General features: G+C 35.7%; 1 long non-coding RNA gene and 1 pseudogene across 1 annotated transcript; one reads left to right on the top strand and one right to left on the bottom strand.

Annotated features, from left to right (window-relative positions):
• Window positions 1–4,924: 4,924 nt before the first annotated feature.
• Window positions 4,925–6,395, top strand: LOC145116237 (uncharacterized). Its single transcript, XR_013711939.1, has 4 exons — window positions 4,925–5,540; window positions 5,629–5,689; window positions 5,797–5,876; window positions 6,012–6,395. It is a non-coding gene; the product is annotated as an uncharacterized LOC145116237 (long non-coding RNA).
• Window positions 6,396–10,099: 3,704 nt separating this feature from the next.
• Window positions 10,100–13,212, bottom strand: LOC145113683 (tubby-like F-box protein 7; annotated as a pseudogene).
• Between the last annotated feature and the right edge of the window lie 359 nt (window positions 13,213–13,571).

The raw sequence follows: 13,571 nt of genomic DNA, 5'->3' as shown, positions 1-13,571 counted from the left end.
AGTAGATCAATCAGTATAAAGACTTTGAATCACTGATAAATCTTAATTATAGGTTCATAATAACGATATTATATTTAAATATAAGCTATACTTAAATTATGGTAGGCGTATCTCACTTACAGCGGGTTTTTATTAAAAACCGGGTTTCGCTGGAGCAGAGCTTTTGAGCCGAAAAACTCTTTTTCTCGGAGCCGTCGGGCGCTCCGAGGCTTCCTTCTAATGCTAGGGAGGTTCCCTAGACTTGGGAGGGGTTTAAGGAGGTTAGATATAAGTTAGAGAGAGAAAGAGAGGGTGAAAGGTGTGGGAAATATGAAGGATTCACCATTTATTTATAGGGGTTTTATCGTAAAGTAGTCCATAAGTTTTGTCCGTATATTCCGCGTACGAGCTCCGTTTTCTATGTTCTTTATATCCACGCGTTGGTATTTACGAGTACTACAACTTTCATTTAGACCTCGTCGGCTAATTCCCATTCTATCTCAGATTTACAAAACTGTATCGAATTCGTCGCGCTTGAAGAGTAAATACTAAGTTTCGTCCATATCTTTAACATATGAGCTCTATTCTCGACGTTATTTATATCCACGCGTTGGTATTTACGAGTACTACAACTTTCATTTAGACCACGTTGGGTAATTCTCATTCTATCTCAGATTTACAAAACTGCATCGAATTCGTCGCGCTTGAAGAGTAGAGACTAAGCTTCGTCCATATCTTTCGCATACGAGCTCCGTTTTTTACTGTCTTTTTATCGTTTAACTCCTATTAACGATATCTTCATTTCTCGTTTAGACTTTTTTGGTTAAAAATCGACCGATCTAAAATTCGAATTCCGGGTTGTGCACTACTAAGTCAAATCTTAGAAAAATCATAACTTCCTCATACGAAGTCAGATTTGGGCGTTCTTTTTATGCACTCTCTCATTTTAATGTATACTACAACTTTGCTTTAGATTTCTAAGGCTAAAAAATCCTCTATCGTAAATTCACTATTTACGTCTCACAGCGTCGTGCCGGTTTTGTCGTAAAACTTCGACGGGTCATAACTTCTTCGTTATAACTCGGATTTCGGCGTTCTTTATATGTACGGAACCCTTGAGATGTATTCTAAAACTTGGTTAAGATTATTTATTCTAAATAATCTTTTGTCGAAAAGTCTTTTTCGACACTTATTGTCTCTAAATCGACTAGCCCGGATCTGCGGGCGTTACAAGTGACAATATTCAAAAGTTGACCATTGAAGGATTACAGAACCTTCCCATAGAAGGGGACATTTTTTGGAGGCTTCCTAGGGTTTCTAGGAGCCTTAGGGAGCAATAAAAGGGATAATGGTTATCTAGGGCTACTTGCCTTATTCACCTATATAAACCCCCTTAAGGCTTCTCTAATTTGGTCCCTCACATCCCTCATACAAGAGCCGAAGTTTTGCACTTCTCTCCCCTCTCTTAAAGTCTTCTAGTTTCTAGAGTTTTGGGTACAATCCATTAGAGGCATCCAAACTTTTAGTTCTTGATTTCTAAGGAAGTCAAAGGAGATTTTGGTTGATTACTTGCTACATTAATCAAAAAGGTATGTAACCCTAAACCTTTTGTAATTTTGATTATACCAGGGTTTCCTAGGGTTTCTTGATATTCATAGTTAGTTGTTGTCAACAGAGAAAACATATATCCTTTTTAGGTTGCATGTGAACTTAAGGGTTTACGATTTTTTTTCGCCACATGAATTTTTATAACCTAGAAATCCCATCAGGACCGACTGTGGAGGTTTGAATAAATGAATACTCTGGAAGTGGTTAAAAACATGCAGAAGGGAACACAAAAATATATTATTGTAAATGGTAGCTTCATATTATTATGAAGTCTCCAGAAAATAATCACCACGTCAGATAAAATACAAAATGTGTCAGTTCCAAAATAGCAAAATATAAACTAAGTAAACAAACCAACTTACTAGCAAATCTAATGCGTACCGATCTATTATGACCATTATTCTTGATATGTGATAATGGTTTGGTGAATGAACCAGTTGGGTTTTCTTCAGATGATATAAGGCTTACTATGATGTTTTCGTCTTCCACGAGCTTTCTGATGTAGTGGAACTTTCTGGGTATATGTCTCGTGCATTTGTGTTCTTGGGGTTCCTTAGTCAATGCGACTGCATCCTTGTTGTTGTAGAAGATCTCAACAGGATCAACTATGTTGGGAAAAACACCTAGATCATTGATGAAATTCTTCAACCACATCGCCTCCTTTGCAACTTCATTAGCTGCAATATACCCTGACGATGTCGTTGAATCTGGTATGGTGTTGTACTTGGAACTCCTCCACATCACTGCTCCTCCATTCATTAAGAACATAAATCTCGACTGAGATCGGAAATCGTCTCTATCAGTTTGGAAACTTGCATATGCATAACCATTTAAAATTATCTCGTCCTTACCACTATAGAGCAAGAACATATCTTTATTCCTCATAAGATACTTCAGAATGTTCTTGACTGCGATCCGATAACTTTCACGTGGGTTGGACAGATAACAAATCGTTATGCTCAAGGAACATGAGACATCAATTCTAATACATATCATGGCATACATGATTGGTCCTATAGCCAAAGCGTATGGGATTCGACTCATCCTGTCCAGTTCTTCACCAGTACTAAGACATAGAGTCTTACTCAATATCGGGCCACATTGCATAGGCATAATGTCTTACTTAGAATCTTGCATCTTAAATTTCTTCAAGATCTTATCTAAGTATGTACTTTGGCTTATTCTAATTAATCACTTAGATCTATCCCTATAGACCTTTAAACCAAGTATGTACACGACATTTCCCATGTCCTTCACAATGAAATATTCTCCAATCCAAGATTTTATACTTTGCAGTGTTGGGACATTGTTTCCTATGAGTAACATATCATTGGCATATAATACAAGGAAGACTAAAGCATTCCCACTAGCTTTAACATATACATATTGCTCATCTTCATTTCTCAAGAAACCAAACTCTTTGATCTTTTCATCGGACATATGTTCTATTTGTGAGATGCTTATTTGAGTCCATAAATTAACCTCTCAAGCTTGCACACTTTGTAACACCCTCGAAAATCAAGCCAATTTAAAACTTTTTAAATCGATCAAAAACCGATAATTATTACAGATTTGTTTTCAAAATTGTTTCATGTCAGAGTATCCCAGAATCAAGTCATAAAAATATAAAGAGGTGCACGATCACGCCTTCGCCTTCCCGCGATCATCCGAAGTACCTGAAACAAAATCAACAACTGTAAGCCCGAAGCTTAATGAGTTCCCCCGAAATACCAACGCCATACAAATATAACCATATCATATCAAACTGCATGCATAATGAGCCATCCGCCTGACTGGACCGCCTCACAAGCCATCAGTCTATTTGGACCGCTCTCCGAGCCATCGACACGTATGGACCGCCTCTCAGGGCCTTCAGCCTATCCGGACCGCTCGTCGGGCCTTTGACCTGACTAGTATGCCCTAATCGAGTCTACAGTCTATCCGGTCCGCCCTGGGTATGTTGGCACAAGCACAAAGCATGACCACCTCAACCCAAACCCTCAATCAAACAATCATGTGCACATAAATATCATACGCTAGCTAGCATGTACAGATAGTTATATAGATCTAACATATCACTATTCATAACATCATTCTATAACTAGGATACCGATCTAACAGATCACTAACATAACATATACCTATAACCAGGACATCGATCTAACAGATCACTAACATAGCATAATCCTATAACCATGAGATAAATCATAAAGGGTCGGCCTTGGTGCCTTAGACCCTGTTGATATAGTGAGAAGAACTCACCTCACAAGTAGCTCGAGATGATGATGTCAAGCTCCGCAAATACAGCTCCAAACTCAAACACCTACATCCACCAATATTCCACTTCCATAAATTTCCAATTTACTAAGATACCCCCAGAAATCAAACTAGTCAACCCTTGGTCAAAGTCAAAGTCAACGGCCAAGGTCAACAGTCCATGTTGACCCAACTCGTCGAGTGTAACTCACTGACTCGTCGAGTTCCTTCAGAACTCAAGAAGTCGTGAAAACCCAAGTCGACTCGCCGAGTTTCCAGACAACTCGTCGAGTCCATGCGGTATCCAAATGTCGGGAAAAACCCTAACTAACTCGTCGAGTCATCTTACTGACTCGCCGAGTCCATGCAGAAACCAAAAACGGCCAATCTGCATCTGACTCGTCGAGTTGACCATGCAAATCGTCGAGTTCCTTCAGTCCATTTCTCATTTAGATGCTTTCACGTGAAACCAAAACTCCAAACTGTAGATCTAAGCTCCTAGGGTGTTGTTATCACATAAAGTTGCTAACTTCACGTGCATGCAAGGCTACATGAATCTAAAACACTTATAACTAGCATTAGAAAGAGGTTTTGGACATGAAGGAGGGCCAAAGCTTCATAAAGCTTGAGGCTTTATGTCCATAAGGGCCTAGTTGAGTCCAGATCTGGAACTATGCCCTTGTGATAAGCTCAAATCCGAAAGTGACTCCATTTTTGCACCAAAATGCCCATTTTCTCATATAAGAAGAGATCTAACAAATGGAAGGCCAAGGTAAAGGCTTTTTACCTACAAATGCAGAAGTAGATAATGGATCTACCTGCTTCTTCTCGTTCCAAGCTTCCAAAACTCCAAGCTTCTTCAACAAATGCACCCAAAAACACAATTTAGCCTCTCACACTCTCAAGAATAAGGTTTAGACTGATTAGGGTTTTTTCTGGCCGTCAAAAGGTGGTAAGGGGTTGGAGGAAATGACTTAAGGTCCTTTAAATAGAGTGCAAACCCTAAAAATTAGGGTTTTATATACATATATTAATATTAATTTCCATCGCAGTTGGTAACCGTATATTTCATGAACTTGAACGTTTGGCCACACTATTTTGTGGGTATTAGAAATTTGATCCCCGTTTTTCTTCACCGCCACTGCCTCCAATGAAATGCACACAGGTTTTTCACCATCTTCATTCCTCTTATCGATGTGTTTCACTAACAAATCGAAAAGCAAAACAATCTCAATAGCCCCCAAAAAAATCACCAGTCCCTCTTCCTTTGCCCACACTTCATCGTCTTCCTATTATCTCTTAAATTGGTTTTCATAGTTGGAGATTTTGTTATTCATTGGAACAGACATGGAATATTGCTTGTCACCGAATTGCAAATAATGCAATCAGAGATGATGAAGTATTTGTCGATTAGGTTTCCACGGATACTCGCCATTTTCCCACCCACCTCTACTGCGTAAACTGAAAACCCTTCGCCGACTTCCAATTTCCTATTGCTCTTGCTCAAAACCACCACCGACCCATGTCGAAACTCCCCTAATTTCACCTCATGTTCGTTATCTTCGGTGACAATGGTTGTACAGGGAAGCCATCTAGGCCAAACAATCGCCTACTTGAGTGTGACCTGATCAATCGCTATCACAATCCCATTAATGACATAGATAGCATTAAACAAATCCACACCAACCGTCTCACAGGTCCGTTTTACTCTGTCAGTCCCTTTCTTTCTTCAACCTAAAATTTATAGTGTTCTTCATTTTAGTCTCGTGCTTGCGTTTGATACAGGGGAAGGCGCTTCTTTCGTCCTTGCAAGGCGTGGATTGATACTCGGTTCCTCTCAAATAATGTGTTATTCGATTAATTTCTTGATTAAACATCTATGTGATTTCACCATTCAATGTCTTCATTCTTAATGTATTATCGCTAATCATCTATGATTTTCTGTCTGTGTAGGAGTGCCACATCATCTCTTGGGTACAATCATCCATATCGTCGAGTTCATTGCAAAGGATTTTAGGGATTTCGCTATTTCCGTGAGTCCTCCTATATTAAAAACTAGGACTGTCAATTTAGTGTCTTCATTAATGTTTTATGATTGTTTTGTTGTTTTTGGTTCCATATTTTCCATTTGAACGTCCTTGTGATCATAACAAATTTGCTACTTTCAGCTTATCAATGGCATAACATCCGGGAATCACTTGCCAGTCATTTTTGGAGCAACAAATTAATATATTCAGGTAAAACGTTACTTAGTATCATCATAAGGATCTAAATATTCTATAATCATTAAAACTTTGTTTTCTATTTTTTTTGTTCGGTGGTGTGTTCTGATCAAATGATGGAAGTGAAACTGGAGGAGATGGTAGGGAATCTGAGATCCTGGGATGTGAAACTCTGTCACCATCTATGAAAGCATTGTTAACGGACCTGGTCCTGTATTGTATTGTATTTTAGCATAGTTCTATTATTAGTTATTCAAGGCCCTTGGCCCATCTCATGTAATTTGTATATATATATTTATTAATCAAAGGCTCGATGGATTTCATGGGAAATTACTTGTCAAACATGGTATTAGCCTAACCCTAGCCGATCCAAACCCATCGTCTGTTCTTCTCCTTCCCGTTTTTCTCTTGATCGACAACGCGCCTTCTGTCTCTTCTTCTTCATCTTAGTATGTCTGGTGATTCTTCCAAACCTTCATCTACAACTAACATCAAGAATGCAGTGCCTCTTGTTTTGGATTTAGATCATATGAATTATGATCTTTGGAGGGAACTTTTCGAAACCCACTGTATTGGTTTCGGTGTTGATGATCATCTTGAAGCCCCCTGTGACAAAACCTCTTCTCTCATCAAATCCTAAAGAGAAACCTGTGGCTATCGATTCTAAAGAATGGAATAGGGTTGATAATATTGTTAAATCTTGGATATATATCACTTTATCTCAATCTCTTCTTCACATGGTTCTGAAAAAGAAATCCACTGCTCACGGTTTATGGCAAAGTCTAGAAGATCTTTTTCGCACTAATAAAGAAAATAAGGCATTCCAATTAGAGACTGAACTTCGTAATATCTGCATGGGTGAATCATCGATTAATGACTATTGTACTCGTGTGAAAACTATCGCCAATATGCTTGAAAATTTGGGGGCTCCGGTACTTGAACACAATCTTGTCTCATATACCCTTAGTGGTTTGACCCAAAAATTCCAAGACATTGCACGTACTATTCTATACTCGAAACCTCCTCCTACATTCATGGAAGCAAGATCAGTCTTGGTTATGGAAGAGCATCAAATGATTCAAGATCAGAAACGTCACCTTGCTGCCACCCATTCCGATAACTCATCCTCGCCCACCGTTCTTCTTGCTAACGGGAATCAACCCAACAATTCCGTTAATCGGAATGTCAATCAACCCAACAAAGCATGAAAGAATTGACTATTGTTAAGACTAAAACTACTAAAAAGACTCACCAACCAACTATTAAATTGGCGAGTGTCAACATTCCTTCTTCACAATTTGATCTTCTTTTAGGATTTTGTTTCTTAGTCAAAGCCTTATAATTTGTTTTCAGATGTGTTTTTTATGTGTCAGGCAATTGACCACTCGATGAAATGTAGAACCTTAACAAATTGAAAAACAAATATATCCATTTCGGAGAGAGTTCAAAGACCCTCCACCTCTTCGGTCTGAATCATAATTAAAAGGATATTTGAGTAATTTTACCAAGGTACAAATACTAAGGAATGAATTCCATCTTGAAATCCCATGGAATTCAATTACGCATTCATTTGTAACCAAATGCAGGGTCAAAATTCGATTTTTTAGGCCATTTAGACCAAGCATTGGTTAGAATTCTATTTTTAGAACATTCGATCACAATTTTTTTTTTGTGAGTGGAATGTGAAAAAAGTTGGTTGGTGTTTTAGGTGATCTGGAATTATTGGATAGGCCGGAAGTGAAACTGGAGGAGATGGTAGTGGGCCCACGTGTGGGGATAGATTATGCTTTGCTTGAAGGTGCTGATGCATTATGGAGGTTTGTAGTTGCAGGCAAGCTTTGTGTAAGTGCTCCTAAAAACACCTTCAGGCTAGCTTCATGTTCTACAAAACTCTTAGATATCAAAATTTAAAGTTATCTTTTTTTGGGAGGGGTTTCTTAATTTAGTTTGTACTTATGATTATTTCTTACTTTTTTTACAACTGCTTGGACCAACACTACGGGTCCCGCCAATTCCACCGTTGACAAGTGGCTTTTGGAACCCAACAAATGTGCAAACTTCACTAAGAAATTACAAAATATTTTTCATCTTTAGGAAAAATGTGAGTATGACATAATCATTTCAATGGTGAACTGTTTTAGTTTAGTTTCATGACCACAAAATTCTAGGCGTGGAATTGAAATTCAATCTCATTTAATTCAAAATTCCAATAACTTTTCCCAGACTCTAACTTCACCTTATTTAGTTAAGAGTTGTTATAGGGATAAGGAATTGGATATGTCATCATATGTTATAACAATTCTGTCTAATCCCACTTTGTATTCATCAAAAAATTGAAAATCCTTTCATTTTTTGAATGATTTTTTTCTTCTTGCCGGCGGGATCTGGATCAAAAATCTATTTTTTTTATATAATTGAGATTATCATCCCTTTTGTAGGAATTATAGCGTGAAAGTCAAAACTGCTTATCTTTTAAATTTTATAAGAAACTGATGAATTAAATTTGAACAAAACTTATATCATTCAAGTTTCAAGAAGAAAGGTATTTAGTAAGTTTGCAAAGTTTTTAAATTTGACTCTTTTCATTCGTATGGGTGGCAACAAGTTTTTTCTATTGTCGTTATTTTCTGACTATCTCTGTTTTGAAAAGAACATCTAAACGTTTAGTACAGTTTCTTTCTCAAATACGTGAACTTTATTCGTGGCTTAACATTGTAAGTTACTGTTTCTTTATCGAGTTTTATTCTCGTCTTCAATGCAATCAAAGTACCGCCTTGAATTTTCTATCTTTTTTGTTGTAGGCTAACGTTCAAATACTTTTGACAGAAGAACAAATATTGGATAAAGTGTGATAGACTAATGAAGTGTATTTTTTAATTTCTTGAATATCTGATAATGTAATATAATAGATAAAATGTGATGGGTTTTTAGGCAGGGCAGAGGCAAAGAAAGAGGGAAAAAAGTGGTTTTTTTCGAATAAATATGTGAATGCAAAGTTGTCTGGTAAACAGAAGGTGAAGATTGCAGGCTAACCTTCCTGGGTGGTATATTGCTATTTTCTTTTTCGTTTCTCCAAGTGGCCAATTTTCATGTGTCTATGGAATGATTTATCATATGCAATGTCAAACTTTAACAGTTTCATCCAAACACAATAATTATATTTTGGAAAAAAATTGTAAGTATAATCTCCTAATAAGAAAAATATCAAAAGTAGAATGTTATCATTGAGTTTTTTCAAAGTACATTGTCCTATAAGAAAAAAAATTGTCTTGGGGTTCACCTCGGATTCACCTATTAGTTTACATTATATTACTAGTTGTGAGACTCGTATATTATACGAGTTGATTAAAACATAATGTTAAATAGGAGCGATTAAATGAGAAGTTTATTTGAATTTGAAATATGAAATAAGTGAAAATTATTGGAAAAAAAACATGCAAAAAATAAATTAATTAAAATCATGTGTTTAATTGTCCGACCCATGTACTAAACGAGTTATTATAACAAAATGTTAAATACAAAGGTTTAAAGTGTAAATTTATTTGAAATTGAAATTGAAATTTTAAATTTCAAATTTGAAATTAATAGTCATTACGGTAGGTTTAATTTATGGAAACTAAATTAATGATATATCGGAAATGAATAATGAAGTAAATGACAAATGAAAAATAAATATATCTCAAAATTATGACAAAATGACATGTGGCCAATTGAATAAAAGAATGACAAGTGTCAATAACATTTTCATTTATTATGGTAGATTCAATTGGTTTTTATATAAGTTGGTAACTTATAACTAGTTGAATATATATGTGTCCCATCATTTTAACTGAAAATGATTTATATATATATACTAGGTTTAAAACCCGTGGAAACCACGGATTAGAAAGAAAAAAGAAAAAAAAAAACAAAAAAAACACTTTGTAATTCGAAATCGTAATGACTACTCAAATATATGAAAAAAAACTATATGCAAACAATTATTTTATTCTATAAATTTTTTTATTAAAACATTATACTTTAAAAACTTTGAACTATTTATTTATAGTTATAATCCATACATAATCCATGGTGAACATATCATCACCAACTTTTCCAAGCCGAAGCAAAACCATTTCACCATCACCTTTCCCACCCGGTTGACTCGTGTCCAATGTTGCCACCAACTGGAAATTCTTAACCGATGCAACTGTCACCCGCCCATGGAAATTCAAGCACCAACACTACAAATGTTCATGCCACCTTGGAGCTTTGTTTCTCAAAAGGGTTTGAGTTTAACCAGAGTTGATCTGGTGATGTGGATGTGGATGTTAGAGAACACACCATTCTTCTTGGACCCCTTGATTTCAAAAGATTGAATTTGTATGAAGTTTCTCCAATTTCAAAGTTGCTTGATGAAACTTGTGGGCTTATTTGTTTGCTTGCAATTCGCCTCATAGATTTGCTACTTAAGTGTTTTGCACCATTATATGGTGGTTGGCTGTCATATATTGTGAACTTTGTGCCAAGAAAATCTGACCTGTGAAGGGTAAAATAGTCATTATGTCCATATTAAGTCATAAAGAAGCATCAATGAATAGGTGTATAGATTAAGTGCTTAACCCATTAAGCTCATTAAGTACAAAAAAGAAATAGTCACTTACCTTAATTTACCAACATAAGCATTGTTTCCATGAGATGAATCGTCTGGATCAAGTGATATTATGTATTCCATGTGAGCACCTTGTCTATATCTTCTTGTAGCTAAAAGAAACTTACCCTTGTTTGTAAATGCTACAAAAATGGAATCCAAATGGTTAATACTTCAATTACAAGTTACCAGAAATATCATTTTCTGGCATGTCTGGTTGTATAATACATGATTCACAAAGAGATTAAAGTTATTGATGATGCTTACATGGAGTAGTAGCAAGATAGAGTTAAAACACCGAGTTCTTCTTGTTTCTTTTAATCAGGCATTGAATTGGAGAATCACGTGAACCAGGTTGCAAAGACATGGAAATTTGTTAGATAAATCAAGCATGTTCATCCATTAACAACATTGATAAATTTCAAGGATCTATTATAGCGTAATAAGTGAACAATGGAAACTTAGAAGGTAACAATTTGCAGAAATTATATACGAAGCATCATTAGGCATATATTCCCTAATTTACCATGTTGATTCGACGATGAAGTAAACAATATTATAATGAACAACGTGGTTACCGGAAAATACTTCAAAATAAGACCTAGTAAAAATTGGCAACCGTGACCAAAGGCGAGCATTTATCAAACTGTTCCTAATCGTTATCACAATAGAATTGACTTTATGGAGTTTTGACTTATGCTACTTGCTTTCAGTTGTGTGAGCTAATCAAAAGCTTCTCCATAACAAACCAGATACTCATCTGGCTAAACATAAGAATCTAAAGCAATTTAACAAAAAAATTGAAAAAAACAAACAAACTAACTACATTTAATTCATTGATTCAAGTATCTGGAATCAACGACATAAAAATCAAGGAATATAGCTTGAAACAAATAAAATCAGATAATATACAGCCAAATCGTACCTGCTTAAGACAAGAAAGGAATGTGATCTTCCCGCTGTGAAGAGGAGGCTTTACGATCTCTCTCGTAACTTCTCTCCAACTTTTACAAACACATCCACAAGCAACCAGATTTCGACGGAGCGGCCACCGGTCATCGCTCGTTTCCACTCGTTTGATTATCTTGCCTAAGAGCTCTGGCAACATATTAGACCACGAAAATCTTCCATTATTTTCGCCGACGTTCTGTTCACCAACGACGTTGTCGTCTCCGGGAACAACAGCAATGTTAATTTCCGACGGTTTTGATAAGGTTGTCAGTTCCTTAAACGAATTTGACCGGCCGCTGGTTCGACGTGATAGGAACGATTGTTGACACCAATAAAGAAAATAAAATGATTGTTGGAGCTCTCATTTTTGTAATCAAGAAGAGGATTACTATTGTTGCTGCTTGCTAGAGTTTATGTATGAAGTGGTTAGGGCAAAATAGAGTGTTAGTGACAGGAACACTTACAAAGATGTGATAACCGGAGGAGTATATTGGGATGAGAGAGACGAAGGTGAGGGAGATGGTTTCGATGGAGATGTATATGAAATACATAGCGAGTATGCATTAGATATATGCAGCTTGAAGCCCTAGTCAATGAATTTCAAATTTGGAGAAGATTACGTATTTCTTGTCTTTTACATCGTTCTCAAATGGAATTTAGAAAGGAAACAAAATCCATGATTATTTGGGATATCAGTTACTCAGGATTTGAAATTGCATCATCAAAAATCCGTGATTATTTGGACGGGATTTTATGCCATTAGAGTGTAAAGGAGCATAGGGGTAAAATCATAATTTCATTTTGTAAATTTGGACGGGAAAAAGCATTAGGAAGGGCTGAGAAAATGTCATTTGCTATAAATGTACTGTTTTATTAGAATAAATGATTTTTTTTTTTGTTAATTAACGAGCTCTCATGAATTTTTTTTTTAGTAAAAAGCTCTTATTTCCATAGCTTTTTTTATATTGCGGATGTTTTTAGCAAAGTTTTCTCTTGAGTTGTTTCACTAAGATAGGTGTCTGGCCTTTCAAACAATAAGAAATAAACGATTATAAAACCAAAACAGTAATAAAATAGACAAAGTTTTTTATTATGAAAAGTATATAAAAAGAAAAATCATTTTAAATTTTTTGACGAAAAATAACTCAATATTATGGATGTTTTTACTGTACTGTCAATAGCCATGTGGTATTTTTGTCATTATCCAAAATTCGAAATTATATAACGTAAAAAAAAAAAAAAAAAAAAAAAAAGACCACGAAAGCACATAGATGAAACTTAATAAAAAACACGTGGTAAATGGCAAAGAGGATATTAAAAAGAAAGAAAAAGTATTATATTTATTATTATAAAGGAGGAATCATTATGATTGCTGTTGCTTTTGTACTGTGGTAGTTGTCTATTACTCTATTGCATTTAATGAAACTTCCTGAGACGGTCAACCGCGATCCCAACCGCGTATACGCTATAACGCTTAATTAAACCGGAAGTTCTAAATATCGCTTTCAACCCTCTATCTATCACGTAGTTATATTTTAACCCCGGCTGTATACCGTATGACACCATTTCAATCCCCTCCTAGCATTTTACAAATAAATAGTATACTAGTAAAGAGCCCGCAGCTACGCCGCTTTTGGGGTAATATGGGAAAAATCGGCAAACTTTAAAAGATATGTGCTGAAATTGTTAATCACCACAAATAGGGGAGAAAGTCGACAGGTCGTAAAATTGGATGTCAAAAGTGTACAACCAAAAGAATGGACACTGTTGAAGAAAATTTAAAAATGTTGTGGCAATAATGTTAAAGTTGCCAAAATTGGGAAAATATGGTGACAAAATTCAAAAAGAGGTTTTTTTTCTCTTTTTATATCAAAAGGAAAAAATTTTAGTACAAGGACGAAAAGTGACATTCGTTAAACATTTGT

The sequence above is a fragment of the Lactuca virosa genome, chromosome 5 (genome assembly GCF_052849685.1).
Source record: "Lactuca virosa cultivar CGN04683 chromosome 5, Lactuca_virosa_CGN04683_v6, whole genome shotgun sequence".
NCBI lineage: Eukaryota > Viridiplantae > Streptophyta > Magnoliopsida > Asterales > Asteraceae > Lactuca > Lactuca virosa.
Note: the sequence above shows the minus strand (reverse complement) of the source record. Positions and strands in the feature narration are given on the sequence as shown.